The following is a 15685-nucleotide window of genomic DNA, read 5'->3' on the forward strand; positions in this document are numbered from 1 at the left end:
CATCTGTTCTGTGGTTTCATATGTTGACTCAATTTTTATTATCAGATCGGTGGCAGTGGATTCCACTTCAAGACTTTCTGTTAATTTGGAAAAGGGTTTAGGATATGCCTCAGAGGGTCGTGTTTTGGTCTTCTCTGATTTATATTCCTCTTTTCCAACCACAGTCCGACTCCTCAATGTCGTTACAACAGGTTTATCTGCATGTTCTTTGGATTCAGATTTAATCTTTAATGGCCCCATCTGTTCTGTGGGTTTACATGATGACTCTGTTTTTGGAATCAAATTGGTGACAGTGGATTCCTCTTTAAGACTTTCTATTGGTTTGGAAAAAGTTTTAGGATATGCCTCAGAGGGTCGTGTTTCTGTCTTCTCTGATTTATATTTCTCTTTTCCATCCTTAATCTGACTCCTCAATGCCGTTACAACAGGTTTATCCACAAGTTTTTTGTATTCAGATCGAGTCTCTAATGGCTCTATCTGTTCTGTAATTTCATATGTTGACTCAATTTTTGGAATCAAATCGGTGACAGTGGATTTCTCTGCAAGGCTTTCCATTGATTTGGAAAAGGGTTTTGGAGATATATCAGAGCTATGTTCTTCAGTCTTCTCTGATTTATATTCCTCTTTTCCATCCTCAATCTGACTCCTCAATGTTGTTACAACAAGTTTATCCACGGGTTCTTTGGATTCAGATAGAGTCTCTAATGGTTCTACCTGTACTGTGATTGCACAAGTTGACTCAATTTTTAGAATCAAATCGGTGGCAGTGGATTCCTGTTCAAGAGTTTCCGTTAATTTGGAAATAGGTTTAGGACGTGTTTCAGTCTTCTCTGATTTATATTCCTCTTTTCCAACCTCAGTCTGACTCCTCAACGTTGTTACAACAGGTTTATCCACAGGTTCTTTGGATTTATAATGAGTCTCTAATGGTTCTACCTGTGCTGTGGTTTCATATGTTGACTCAATTTTTGGAATCAAATCGGTGACAGTGGATTTCTCTTCAATACTTTCTGTTAATTTGGGAAAAGGTTTAGGATATACCTCAGAGGGAAGTGCTTCAGTTTTCTTTGATTTATATTCCTCCTTTCCACCATCAGTGATTGGCTTTACAAAGACAGAGCAGGTTTCAGTGCCAATCTGCTCAGATGGTGTTTTAGATGCCTCAAGAGATGTCGTAGTAGAATCATCACGCTTATGCTTTTCGCCAACAGTATCCTCATCTAAGTGCTTCACCCCAATCTGTTGGGTCTTTTTATGTTTTGTTTTTTTTGACAAGCCTTTGAAAGCAGATTTCACCTTTTGAAAGAAGGTTTTGGATTTTTTGCCTTCAGACCTTTGGTCTTCACGGCGTCTACGCAATGCAGAAACTCTGCCTTTTGACACACCTACTTTCTTGAGAGTTTGACATCTCAAAGTTGTTGCAACAGATTCATCCTCAGATTCTTTAGGTTCTTCAGATTCAGAAAGAGACCCAATTTTTGTAGTCAAATATTTTACAGCGGACTCCTTTTTAAGACTTTCTGTTAATTTGGAAAAAGATTTAGAAGATGCATCAGTGAATAGTGCTGCGCTCTCTTCTGACTTACATTCCTCCTTACCACCCTCAGCAATCGATGGTGAGGGAGATGTTACCGAGGAACCTGACTCAGAATATGACTCCTCCTCCTCGCTTTCACTAGAGGTGTGAACATCATCGGTCTGTTGGGTCTTCTTGCGTGACTTGCGTTTTCTTAAACCACTTAAAGCAGATTTTACCCTTTCCAAGATGGTTTTGGAATCTTCGGCTTCAGACTCCTGATATTCTGAGGAACCCTCTACATTGACAATGTCACTCTCTGTGCCAGATATAGATTCTCCAGGGGACAGCTTTGTATGGCCAGATAACCCAAAGTCAGATGTTGTTCCAAGAGGTGGTTTCTCATGTTCGATGGAATCGGAGTGAGAGGATGGTTTCTGTGATTTGGTTTTATCTGCAGACTTTTTCTGTTTACTGATATCAATGGACTTCTCTTGAAGACTACCGGGTGGATGAGTGTAAAGTGCTTCAGTCTTCTCTGGCTTACACTTCTCTTTCCTATGCTCAGTGAAAAGCTCTTCAAAGACAGCGGCCGCTTCTGTGGAAGTAGCTGATCCTGTTGAAGATGTAGCTGGTTGAGATGCTTCACCACTTTTACTGTCAACATTATCATCTTGTAAGTGTTTCTTCTTAGTCTGCGGGGTCTTTTTATGTGATTTTTTCTTTTTTAAGTGCTTAAAAGCAGCTTTCAGCTTTTGAAAGAAGGTTGGGGATTTTCTGAGTTCATTTTTCTGCTCTTCACTGAGTCTATGTGTGCCAATGATTTTAAGGTATGTAGATGAAACTTCTGCTTTTGTCTCACTGCTGCTCTCCGTTTCAGTGGCTTTATCAACTTTTGCAACAAAATGGCTGCAAGTTGCTTTCTCTTCAAATCCTTCAGAGGCCAGTGTAATTTTAGTTTGTTCATATTCTGCTTTTACTAAGGCCTGTCGATGTGCAAAAAACCTTTTCAAATAGGTTGTCACTTTTTTCTCATAATAAATAGTTACAGACGATTGAAGTGTTTCAGCTCCCATCCTTTCCTTTTCTCTCCATGTCGAACACAAGTGCAGTAGTTCATTAACATCTCTCTCGACTTGAACAAATGTAGCTGAGATTAGATTCTCAACGTTCGGTAAATTTGGAAAAGACTTGGTTTTGGCACCTGTGGAAGAGGAATCTTTTTGCTTTGAGTTTGTTGGATGACTTTTCTGCTGCTTTGACTTAGTCATCTTCAAAGTATTTTTGTGATTAATAGTAAATACTTCCCAGTCTTGTCATAAATAAAATTCTCAAAATTGTAGATTACATGTACTTCCATTAACAAAAGATGGCCACAAAAGCGCCTTTGATGCCATAGTATGTGATTTCACCTCTGCTCTAAGATGTACTGTGATGTCATGTGCTTTGAAGCAGTGTGATGTCACAAAGCTGTGAACAAGCCCTGCCCCCTATATATTTGTGCATTTTCAATGAAAAACACATTTTCATCGGTGTATTTTAATTTATGTATTGAATGTATTGCGAATACATTCAGTATTTTCTTAGATCGCGATTGGTTGTACTCTCTTATTTACTATATATATATATATATATGTGTGTGTATGTGTGTGTGTGTGTGTAAATAAAATAAGTAATTCCCTTCTCACCCTCTGTGGGTGGTCCGTTTCATCCTCTGAGCTCGGGTCCTCTACCAGAGGCCTGGGAGCTTGAGGGTTCTCCTCCAGTATCTTGGCTGTGCCTAGTACTGCACATTTCTGGACTGAGATGTCTGATGTTGTTCCTGGAATCTGTTTTAGCCACTGCTCCAGTTTGGGGGTGACTGCCCCGAGGGTGCCGATGACCACAGGCACCACTGTGGTCTTCACCTTCCAGGCCTTTTCCAGTTCCTCTCGGAGGCCCTGGTATTTCTCCAATTTCTTGTGCTCCTTTTTCCTGATGTTGCAATCACTTGCTATTGCTACATCCACCACAACGGCTCTCCTCTGTTGTTTATCCACCACCACAATGTCCGGTTGGTTCACCATGACTAACCCATTGAGCTATCCAGTTGACTGGAGCTATCCAGTTGACTGGATAGCTCAATAGCTCAACTTTCAGCTCCTGTTTCACCCAGATGTTGTATCTTTGCCAAGGCAATGCCAAGGCAAAGATACAACAGTGAAGTGTGGGTCCTTAGGCACCCTTTGAGCTACTGCCTACCTCATACCATGAGAGATATCAATATGCACGATATGCTGGCTCAGACATCGCCCGGCCAAACAAGGTCTGGGTCAGATGAACCAGAGCACCTTGATTAAAAATGGGCTACTGGAACAAGACGGGGGCCACTGGAACAAGACGGAAATAAATGGATGGATGGATGGATGGATGGATGGATGGATGGATGGATGGATGGATGGATGGATGGATGGATGGATGGATGGATGGATGGATGGATGGATGGATGGATGGATGGATGGATGGATGGATGGATGGATGGATGGATGGATGGATGGATGGATGGATATTTATAAACACCAGTGCAATAGAGGCACCAGACCAGACAAGACCCAAGATGTAGGTTGTGCAAGGAGGCTCGTGAGGCGAGCCTCACCTGTCTCCCGTGGCCGCACGTCACTGATATATTCATTTCTTTAATTATTCTTATTTATTCAAATTGCTTGTTTTGCTTGTGTTTTTATTGAATTAATTGACCGACTCAGGTGCACATATCTCTGGACCGCAGTACACTATTTTTCATAACATAAGTACAAGGTATTTATTTTGACATGTTATAATTGAAAAACGTATAAATAATTCACTGGGATGGACATTTTTAGATGCCTAAACACAGTAAAGCTTCACCAACATTTAAAAATTTTTTAGCAAAATTTTCAAAAACATTGCTTATACTCATATACTCATGCTTATGAGAAAAGATAATAACGATATATCATTTGTATGCCAATAAATCAAAAGCCTCGGTAAGCTTCATCATATTTCCTGGTCTATAGGTTTCGTCATGTTTCTTCCTCTTCTGCCAACAGTCACTAGATTTTCTTTTCATTTACACAAACTTCTCTGTCTCTTTCCCTCTGTCAACACAGACGGCCTGTTGATTAATTTGCGCACTGTGCCACTAAGTGAACAAAGGCTTGTTTATCTATCATGCATGAATAAAGACAGAGAGTAAAGAAATCCTCCGTGACACCTTACTATTCGAGGTTGTATTCAGACCAACCCAGTATGGACCTTACCAAGCTCCGCCCAGAAACGCCGCTCGAAAGTCTCACGTGACTGCATGTCTCACAAACAAAGCCTCGCGGTGCTTAGTTTCTATGTGTAATTTCATTTCGACTGACTCTTTGCAGAGTATTTCAGAGTCGATTAGTGTAGCATTTCTGCCGGATTTTCAAAAAATATCAGCCACGACAATGGACAAGGGAACCAACAAGTTCTTATCATCTTTTGTGGACAACATCAAGGTGTTTGAGCCACGCGATGCCTCCAAGATTGTGCGCGCCACAGCGAAAAGCTACCGGTTGATGAGGAACACAGCAGATCCTCACACCCTCAGCATAAATATAGCCGTGGACAGGATCACTGACTCCTACTGTTCTTGCAAGGCTGGGTAAGTCGGGCATTCATGGTTTTGAGGGTGATTTCTGTTGGCAAATGTTCGTATGTGCCTAGGCCTGATACATAGAACTCGGAGGCTAACACAATTACAGTTTAGTAAAAAGCCTTTTCAGGTAAAATAAAATCTTTAATGTATGTCAGATACGGTACGCATTGCATATTGATCTGTTCAGCTAACTAAGACTGTAACAGACAGGCTTCAAGGTGTAGAAGTTGTATCGGTACTGCCATTATGCTGTACGTGGCTAAAAGGTTTTCATAATGGATGTGTTTATTATTGACTTTCTTTTTTTCATTCACTAAACACATAGAAAGCAAAGCAATAATACTTACACCAGCAGACACTCCTTTGTTCTTATTGATCCTACGACGGTTGAGCTGCAAATGCGGTCGTGCACAAGCTTTAATCCAAGCAAGGCTTTCCGTTTCAGATTTTGGAAATTGTGAATTTTTTGTTCCACAAATACGATCAGGATACCTGACATCGCCTGTTCAGATACCCCACTGACGGTGGAGAACCATTCTTTTTCGAGTCCTGACGCAAAAACCTTCTGCCGGTCTGCTAGTCCACAATGTACATTAGCATGTGTTTACTACTGTAGCTTGTGTTTGTGAGACGGTCACGCATGTGATAGCTGTGCTGTGATGTAAAACAGGCATTAGCCAATGAAATGCAGCCGCTGTGGTAAGGTCCATTAGAGTCCTGAATCAGACTCTAATCTGTTTGTCTAGGAATTCTGAGTTTTTGGGGAGGTCTGAATGCAAATTTGACTTCCAAAACGGACTTAAAAACCGAACTCTGATCCACCTGAGGTTTTTCAGTTAGTTTTAGTCGTTTGACACAGTGCAGTTTGAATGCGAACTCCAGTTCTGAAAATGTAACAAATGTTGCAATTTTAGTCCCCAATCGAACCAAATCTATCGGACTATCTGGTCTGAATACACCCTGAGAAGTACTGAGCCTGGCTATATTGTACTGAGCTTGCTACTGCAGTAAGTTGCTAATACACTCTGCTAAATAATAAGGCAACAGGTAATTTCCTCACTTTAGCATGTTTAGCATATTCCTCACTTTAGCATATTTAGCATATTATTACCTATAAGTTTTCAAAAAAAAAAAAAAAAAAGCTAAAGTTGCTTTTTATTTTTCTCGTGACCCTTTTATGGCACACCTGAATTATTAGAACAGGGCGACAGCAGTCCAGGGGTGCCATACAAGGGTCAAGAAAAACAGTATGAATGAATACATAACGCAATAAAAAAATAGGTAGAGGTAGGTAGTGATCACACTACATCTTATAAAATCTTTATGATCATGTAAGGAATTTTGATTTCGTCACGAAAATAATACATGAATGAACGCAATTCTTTACAGTCAATATCGAGCCAGGCTATAAATGTAATAAAATTAGATGCACGTATTCTTTAAAAAGGAAATTACGAATAATTAATTTATAATCACTGGAATTTAATTACAATCTTTTCCATACTCTGGCAAAGAGAAGATTCAAGATTGCAAGTAAATGTAATGTAAGTATTAGTGACTTTTTAAACAATTTTAAAAATTAACAATTTTTGAAATTATTAAATTTTTAAAAAATAAGTTTTTTAGTTATAATTTGGAATTGAGGGAAAAAAGAGTCCCAAAAACAGATGTTTCATGAATTATGCAGAAAGCCAATAACATTTTCCCCACAGAATCCCAATTAAAAGAATCTCTTCTCTCTTACTGCTTTTTCAAAAAATAAAACATAAATAAAATAAAAAGTCATACATTCAGTAGCTGAATGTATGAAATATTTTTGATGTTTTGAGTAAAAACTTCCTCCCCCTCATTTCCTCTCGGCTTTAATTCAGGCCTGGACCAGATGTATTACACCGCTGGCTTTTATATGTTGTGAAACCGTGACAGGATGTAACTCAGTGGTAAGCAGTGACATGCTTTATTCCCCAAATAAACAGAGTCTGAAGTTTTCTCACAGCTTCATTTGTAACAAATAAATCCTGTGTGGCTGAGCGAGCCATCCGTGTGCACACTGCAGCCGCTATAAAACGCAGTAATGTGCGGTCAGGTTTTTAATGCGTCCATGTCATGTTTAAAGCCGCGCTGCGTTCATGATCACCACGCACAGAGGGCACATTTGATTCAGGCTGGTTCCTCTTCACAAGCCTAAAGGGAGGCGTTCAGGTCCCGAGCCAAACGCCGCCAGAGACCGTCTGGGACGTGGCAGCAGTTTGGGAAGCTGTCGACGTTCCTGAGGCCCCGGCCGCCTGGTAGTTCCCACCCTGTCCTGGGGAGGGAGACTGTGGATTTATGATAGTAAAGTCTGCTGGAGGTGCTGAACAGAAATGTTCCTGCAAAGCCCAACGGCTGACCTTCAACAAGGATCCAGGCGCCACATCACAGACTTCATCCTCCGCTGTGTGTTTAATTCTTGACCGTGGGGCAACGAACGAACGAACAATGAAATGGAGGCCTTTAAAAACACCCCGTGTTCATGTTTTAATGTCACTGCCAACAAAAAACCAAATTAACTCTGTATTTTAAAGGGCTGTAAAACAGAAATGTGGGCAGCAGCTCTTTATTGGGCTGTATTTAATGATGAAGCTGTAAACATCACACCTAGCAAAATTAAAAATTCTTCAGGAAAACGCCCGGTCACCCTCACTTTGAGTCAGCGCACAGCTTTGGCTTATATTTGTCGTCGTAAACGGAGCTGGAAACGGATGAATACAAGGTGAAGAGCAGGGGTCCGTGTCGTAACATAGGCCGGCGTTTTCATTCAGGGTAAGATTTAACCGAACAACACACCACAAAGGTGACTGCATGCTGTTTATTCTCAAACAACCAGCTCTCCGGGTCAAGAGACACCTGTCACAACTCACAGAAGGCCTATGAGAGTTTTGAGAGATGAAAAACATCAGACCAGTATGAATCAAACTAAGCTAATTTTAGCTATTTCATTCATGAATTTTAATGAACTCACTCAGGACTCCTTTTTGAATGTTGCTCCCAATTATCTTTAAGCATCCAACGATTTCTTCCACTAAAATTAAAGCATACATCTATGTCTATATACATTTATTTCCTCTGAATTTTGTCAAATGACCTGAACAAATGTGAACAAAAATATTAATTCTTCAAATGCAAATCAGTCTTCACTTAGTAACCACTAATATCTACTGTCTAATTGTTTTTTTTTTTAAATTACTATTTAAGCACTTCAAGGCAGTTTTCTGATGGGAATGAACAGTAAATGGTGAGAGGTTTGATCTTTCAACTTTTCTTGAAGGGAAGCTCGATGTTGAGTAGACTCGGTTCGATTGGGACTAAAGTTGTGACATTTGTTCCATTTTCATCAGGTGCAGTTCTCTTTCACACCGCACACTGTCAAAGAAACCAAACCCCTTGACAGAACTGTTCCCCTCCTCTCCTGCGGTGGTGCCGCACCAAAAACCACTGAAGGAAACGACACAAAAATCTCTGAAGAAGACACGAGACACTTCCTTCTTTACAAATGGTCAGCAAAAATGGAGTGGCATCAGATTTTAGGGGTTCTAAAATTTCTCTTTTGTCTTTGGTAAAAGACCATAAGCAATTTCTCCCGCTAGCGCTGGACTCATGAGTTTTTTTTTTTTTTCTATTTACCCAGAATGCCACAACAATAAGCCCACCTCTAAATGTCTAGAAATACGAATTAAAACAAAATGAAGGTTTTGGAGTACCTGAGCTATAGATATAAATCATCTTAAATACGTGCTTGATAGCAATTTTGGCCACCATCCAGTTAGACTTGAGGCCAATTGTTTTTTCACAAGGCTGGCTTAGTTCTTCTTCCTCTAAATCTGGGGTGTCAAACTCCATTCCTGAAGGGCCACTGTCCTGCAGTTTTTAGATGTGCCACAGGTACAAAACACCTGAATCAAATGGCTTAATTACCTCCTCAGTTCTCCAGAGCCTTGCTAATGACCTAATTATTCTATTCAGGTGTGGTGCAGCAGAGGCACTTCTAAAAGTTGCAGGACAGCAGCCCTCGAGGACTGGAGTTTGACACCCCTGCTCTAAATAATTGAAATCTGTATTTCATAAATTAGACTTTAAATTTACTTCAGTTTTCTTGGCCTTTGAGCATATTTTGCTTTTATGTTTATTCTACATTTTTATCGTAGAAAATGCTTTAAAGCCAAACATTTAGCATTGCATGCAGCCTGTGAGCAAAACCTGACGGACTGCAGGAGGAAGTACGTTTTCAACCTGCCTTTCAACCACTAGATGGCAGCCTTGCTCTTTCCCGACGCCCCCTGTCACCTGCTGCAGGCCTCGGCCCTGGGTGGTTGAAGAGGCCAGAGGAGGAAGCGTTAGTGCTGGCAACCAACAGCTTCACTTTCACCCATAAGGGCGACCATTACCTGGATTTTATTTCATTTTCCAGATTATATCTCTTTGTTGTTGCCGCGTCACCATTCATCCTGCTGGGTGTTTTTTTTTTTGTTTGTTTTTTTTAAATTCAAGGCACACATGCACCACACATCACTTCCTGTGTAACCGATCTCATTCTCTTCCAAGACCTGGAGGTGAGAGTTATAGTTTGGAACATGTAATCCCCCTTTTCTAAAAATATGTGTTATTTTAAACGCTTTAATCGCTTCACATTAAGACGGACAGGGGATCAGCCGGCGTTATGGTCCGCATATACATAATACTTATGGGTAGCTCGTATATGCTGACTAGCTCTGCGAGATCTATAGTGAGTGAACGTGATACGAGCTATAAATGTCTGTGAGCTATAGTTGAAATAGATGCTGGCGGCAGCGAGTGGCCTCCTTTTACAGCAGCCCTGCTCCCGACTCAAAAGTTTGAGCAGCGGCTCTTAAACAGCATGACTTGGAAATATCTGGCATTTATACACCGCAAGCAGACATTTTATATCTTACATGTTGCGTGTGTCATCTGAAAATAAAGCTATATTGGGATAAATAAATAAATAAATAAATAAATACAAATCTGCAAAACAAAAATCAGGGGAAAAATGTCCTGGGAGATAAAATAAAAAAGTGATAGATCACAAACACAATCCTGCTTTAGAAGATTTTTCGGTTGTGGAATTAACTGGTAGCAGGTGAGCGTGTTGAGATTTGGTACAAATTAATCTTTTCATGTAAGAAAAGGTTATTAGAGAATTATCAGTCAGATCCAAACATATATTTGCAGACTTGACTCTGAAATGAAGCTTTTTAGTGAATCACAGGTGTGAGAGGCTGAGTTTGCACCAGTTCTTTATGTTTGCAAAAGCTGCAAGTTCCAACTCTGACATACATAAACTAGAGGCAGAGAACGGACTGATAAAAGAAACTTATCTTCCTGCTGTTATCTGATCACCTGTCAGTGGCTGTTCCCTCATGAGTGGCGCCCCTGAGCCGGTTGTTCCCTCCAACTCAGTGAAAGTCCAGTTTTTTTAGATTTTCCTTCATGCTATGATGTTATTCTCTCGTCCAAAACGTGAGTTTCTTTGATTCTTTAACGCATGTCTGAGAAATCCTTGAATCTCCATGGCAACCATTCGGCCACCTAGATCCACAAAGCTCCTGCTTGGAGTTTCAGTCTCCAGCTGAGGTTCCGCCTCACAGAGCTCCCGTCCCCTGCACCTTCACCACTCAGCTCCTTCAAACTAGCGGCAGCAGCAATTAGCAAAGACTTAGTGGAACTGTGAAGCTGCTGAGCTCATCGTAGGAGCTACATCTCAGTCCAATGCTCCAAAGAACGGCTGTAAACATGATAACAAACGAGCATTGTTGTGATGACGTGTTGAAGGCGGAGTGTCAGAAAGAGTAGGAGCTTCTTAAAGAGACAGTCCAATTACAAAGCATCAAATTACAAAGTCAAGTTTCATATGTTTGTTATAGCATTTTTATAACAACAGAAGGTAACATAGCTACTTGATGGGGCTCTATACTGGCACTATGTGCCTGGAAAATACATAATACCAGCCTTTTACAGAGCAGCGGCCAGAGTTAAACATGCAGATGCTCTTTATCAATCTGCCTGAGATTGAGCTATTCTTCAAACCACACGAGTCACGTGACCAACAGCCAGATTCAGAACAAGACAATTTGTAGTTTGTTTTTGTTTTTGGACATCTGGCTCAAATATCATCACACAATTCATAAAAAGTTGTGCGTCATTGGAATGTGATGAATCCACAGGTCTTCTATAAAACGGTCGATTACAACCTCCCTAAAAACACGAAGCCGCTCCAAAGTATAACGGACTTGTCTTATTCAGCCGATGTCTGAATAAGACGCCAACATCTCCTCCAATGGCTGACAGATGGTGAGCACTAGGCCCATGGCTGAATTATTATGAATATTTCATGTAATTGTTTACATCGGCTGCTGCCATATTTTTCTTAATGACGTATCACATGAACAGGCTTAATCACGTGTGATTTTAATTTCATGTCTTATTTAACGGAAACACTGCAATTGCGAAATTGACCACTGGCCATTGTGCTTTTTCGACAGTTGCGGAATACTGTAATGGAAACGCGGCTCGTGATGACAACAGCACCCAGGCAGACGGTGGAACGTCTCCCCCGCCCCGTCGACCAGCCAGGCCGCCAGTCACCCCCGGCGACACGCCTCGTATAAAATCTGTGTCCAGCACTCGTGAGTGAGGACGTACCTGAGCTGAGATATGAGGTGGCGGCTCGCTCTAGATGAGACGCAGTAACGAAACATGGCTGCTGGAGCAGCATCAGGAGTGGAGCGAGGGGTTAACGGGCGGTGGCTGCTGGACGTCCAGGCCGGCTGCTGACTGATGAGGTGACGGTGCGTGCAGCCGTGGCCAACGGAGCCACATAGGAGCCAGCTATGAATGTTCTCTTTCACTGCATCCTCAGTGGTTTTCCATCCTTCTGCTGTCCTCAGATGTGTTGGCGCTTCTTGGTGTGTTACTGTGTCTGCAGGTAAGGATTTAGCTTGTACATTTTCCTCTTTATCAGCTATACTTTAGTGGAACATGGTCCTTCAACATTTGCCTCGTTTCTCCTTGGTGTTTTCCTGAACGTTGAAGAAATGCAACATGATCGTACGATCAGAAAAGCCATCTGAGGCCTTCAGAGTGAAGACTGCAGCAGCTTATGGGACAAGTTAGAGGTCAGCCTGCAGCACTATAAAGAACATAGTCATAGTGCAACATAGTGCAAGATGGGGCTGCTACTAGTAATCGATCAATTTTATCAATTATTCTGACGATGAATCGGTTAATCGGATAAAAATATTGGAACATTCTGCAGATTCTTTTCATTTAACCACTTAAGCGTTTTTTCATACCATGTTGGAAATACATAAAAAGATGCAAATAAATAATTAATTTCCCTTTTTTTTAGTTCAGAAACCAAACATTTTATTGGCTGAAATGCAGCAGCAGCAGCATTCCTTTGGTAAATCTGAACCAGGTGAAGCTAAATCTATGCTACTTGAGGAGTTTTGGCTAAAGACCTACTTATAGGCAACGGAGGGTTTTCATGTTGAATTCAAAATGTATATATGTTTTTTGTACAATTTTGGCTGAATTACTTCTGAATATGTTGTTTTATTTCAGCAAATGGCCTTTTTTGAAACTGTACACTCAATTATTGACGATTATTTCAATTATCGATTAATTGCGATTAGTTGTTTCAGCGCTAGTGGAGGATGTTGAAAATAGGTCTGGCTTGTTATGGTCCTCAACTAGAACTGATAAAATCCATAAGTATTACAACCGCAGCAGTAAAACTTAATTTTTATTATTATCAATTCCTGTTTGACTTGGTGTCCATCTTTCTGTTGACTTTTTAACGATGGCGCAGGTTTAGGAAATCCTCATAGCACATGTTTCACTCTTCCGGTCATCTAAACCGGAAGAGTGAAACGTGTTTTAACCAGACTGTAGACATCAGAGACTGGAGGCCATTTCCCCAACTCCTCAATATTGGCCCTCTGCCTGTTGATACACACACACACGCACACACGCACACACACACACACACACACACACACACACGCACACGCACACACACGCCTTGTGAACATGAGAATGACACACTCGTCATCCTGAAATGCTCACAGGAGTAAATCTAAAACCAAGCAAATGGATCTGTTTTTTTTTTTTCTTACTTTACAAAGGACCAAAATACTCACTGAGTACAGGAGACAGTCAAAGGGGGCACAAAATATATTAGGATTCTTGACGAGCGCACGCTGTTGCATACGCAGACACACACACACACGCTCACTCACACTAATGCTCCCTTTAAGAGTTGACCCAACAAATCGACATAGCTGATGTAATTAGTGATTTTAGGGCTCTGCACTTCATATTACAAGTCATAAACAGACATTCTATACCGTGGTTTGAGAGAGCTGTTTGTTCAGGAGTTTTATAGTCCACCAAGGACCCCTCTGTGTTTATTCTCTGAGAACAATAATGCCACTATGCTCCTGGGCTGGTATGTTTTTCATTTGTCCAATTAAACACAGAAAATAAATACAAAATTTGGGCTGACTTTGACGGCGCACATTTTCTTCTTTCTTTTTTTCTCCTCTAAAACCTCTTTAATAAGGACTCTCAGCAGCAGGATTTACAGTCGCTCAACGGAAAGGCATGCGGCCGTCTGCGGAGGGCTAATCTGCGTTATTAATCCAACACACCACGGTTATGGAGGTGGATTAGTTGTAATATTTGGAGGGATAATTGGACCTCACCTGGAAGGTCAAAAATTTTCAATTTGCGAGAAAGCATTAACACCCTCTTTTTTTTCTTTTTTTCTTTTTTTTGCTGTTTGCAGAAGTTAAATTTAGCTCAAGTGAACATTCAGTCCAGAGAGGAGCAAAGCTGTTTTATTTAACGCCGACTTGCTGCTCGCTCACAATTACAGCTGTGATTTACGAAGAGGATGCTGACCCTCAGCCTCCCTGACAGACATGCAATTTCCTGTGTGAGAAAGCACTTAACTTAATCCATACTGCGATAAAAATCCACTGACAGAAAGTCCATGTATTGCATTCATCACATTTACTGCAGAAAATGTACCAAGAAGAAACAAGACAAAAGTTTTAAAAGTATTGAAAAGTAACATGGAATTCTTAACATTTTAATTTATATATGTTAGATTTTGTATATAGTTATTAGCAATGGTTTAATTAATTATTATTTATTAGGTAACAAATCCTACCAAAACCTTTTGATTCCTGTCTAACTGACGGCGTTGGTTCAGTCAACCATTATTCTGATTCTTAAAGAGTGTTGAACAGCTAATAATATGATAATTAATATGGGTTAATATTAATAAATTGATTAAATGCCAACTTAGCTACGCTGAAAAACTGTCAGAAGAAAGTAATGGTGGTGGAAACTTTCTATATTGTTGAAGTTTGTGTGCAGCTCTAACCAGTTTAGCAATAATGCTAATGCTAATGTCAAACTTGCTAGCAAGCTAATTATCTGAATCCCAACATTAAGGTTAGCCACAAATCTACACATCCTAGCTGTGTTTCTTATGTGAAGAAGTTTATACCTCCCTCTGTGAGACTAAATTTAAAATGTTATATCAATTTCTGCACCGTATCTTATAACAGAGGTGGAACCAAATTGTTGGTTCAGAAATAAGTCCTACATCTTTCTCTCGTCAGGAGTCAAGACGAGCAAGTTCTAAGCTGTAGTTGTGTTATGCCTACTTTAAATACAAAAATAATTTAAAAATGTAATCATTCTATTAATTTTTTTTTATTTTCTATTTTTTTTACATTTAAAAAATTGGTTAGAATTTCATGAATTTGTGTTAATCACATAATTTCTGCATAGAAACATTGGTTACAATCTACACAGATGAAATGTGTACAAAATCATACAAAATTTTATTGGTTCAATTTGAACTGTTTGTCTGTGTAGGTACAAGTAGTACCACTGAGATGTATTTTTATGTTTAAAAATATATATATTTCCATCAGTTATTGTACATTCCATCAGTCAATGTAGTCAATAGCACCTATACATACTACAGATTAAATTGGAATTAAAATTTTAATGGTTACGTATACCAAATATACTTTTCAATAAGTTTGGAGTAGTAAAAAAAGGGCTGAAAAAACCTAAACTGAGTCAGGCACAAACAATCATTTCATTACCACACTTGTTTTCGAATACCCACCTGTCTGCAAACATCAGGAACACAATGTGCATAATTCTTTGTTTTACTGCAGTGTTGTGGTTATGAGAAGATTCAGATTCCCAAATATGCAGCCAATTATCCAGCCGTGCCCAGCGTTTTTACACAAACATCCTCAGGGCCTGAAGGCCGACAAGATCAGTAGTCCGTCCTTGAAGCCAGCTCTTTGTTTGGTCTACCATTGAATCAAGGTGTCAAAACTCCAGTGGGCCCAATCAGAGGAATCAGGGAACAAGACAAAATGAGAAACAATCTCAAGAATGCCTGTGAAGAGTTGCCAGTGGTAAAGAACTACATCTGG

General features: G+C 40.2%; 1 long non-coding RNA gene across 1 annotated transcript; it reads left to right on the forward strand.

The window, feature by feature from the left end:
- The first annotated feature begins 7935 nt into the window (after positions 1-7935).
- On the forward strand, positions 7936-14218 carry LOC145548922 (uncharacterized). The gene is made up of 4 exons (XR_014084869.1): positions 7936-8697; positions 11381-11507; positions 11699-12141; positions 12249-14218. It is a non-coding gene; the product is annotated as an uncharacterized LOC145548922 (long non-coding RNA).
- The last annotated feature ends 1467 nt before the right edge of the window (positions 14219-15685 follow it).

Source organism: Poecilia reticulata, chromosome 2 (genome assembly GCF_904066995.2).
Source record: "Poecilia reticulata chromosome 2, P_reticulata-male-v2, whole genome shotgun sequence".
Lineage (NCBI taxonomy): Eukaryota > Metazoa > Chordata > Actinopteri > Cyprinodontiformes > Poeciliidae > Poecilia > Poecilia reticulata.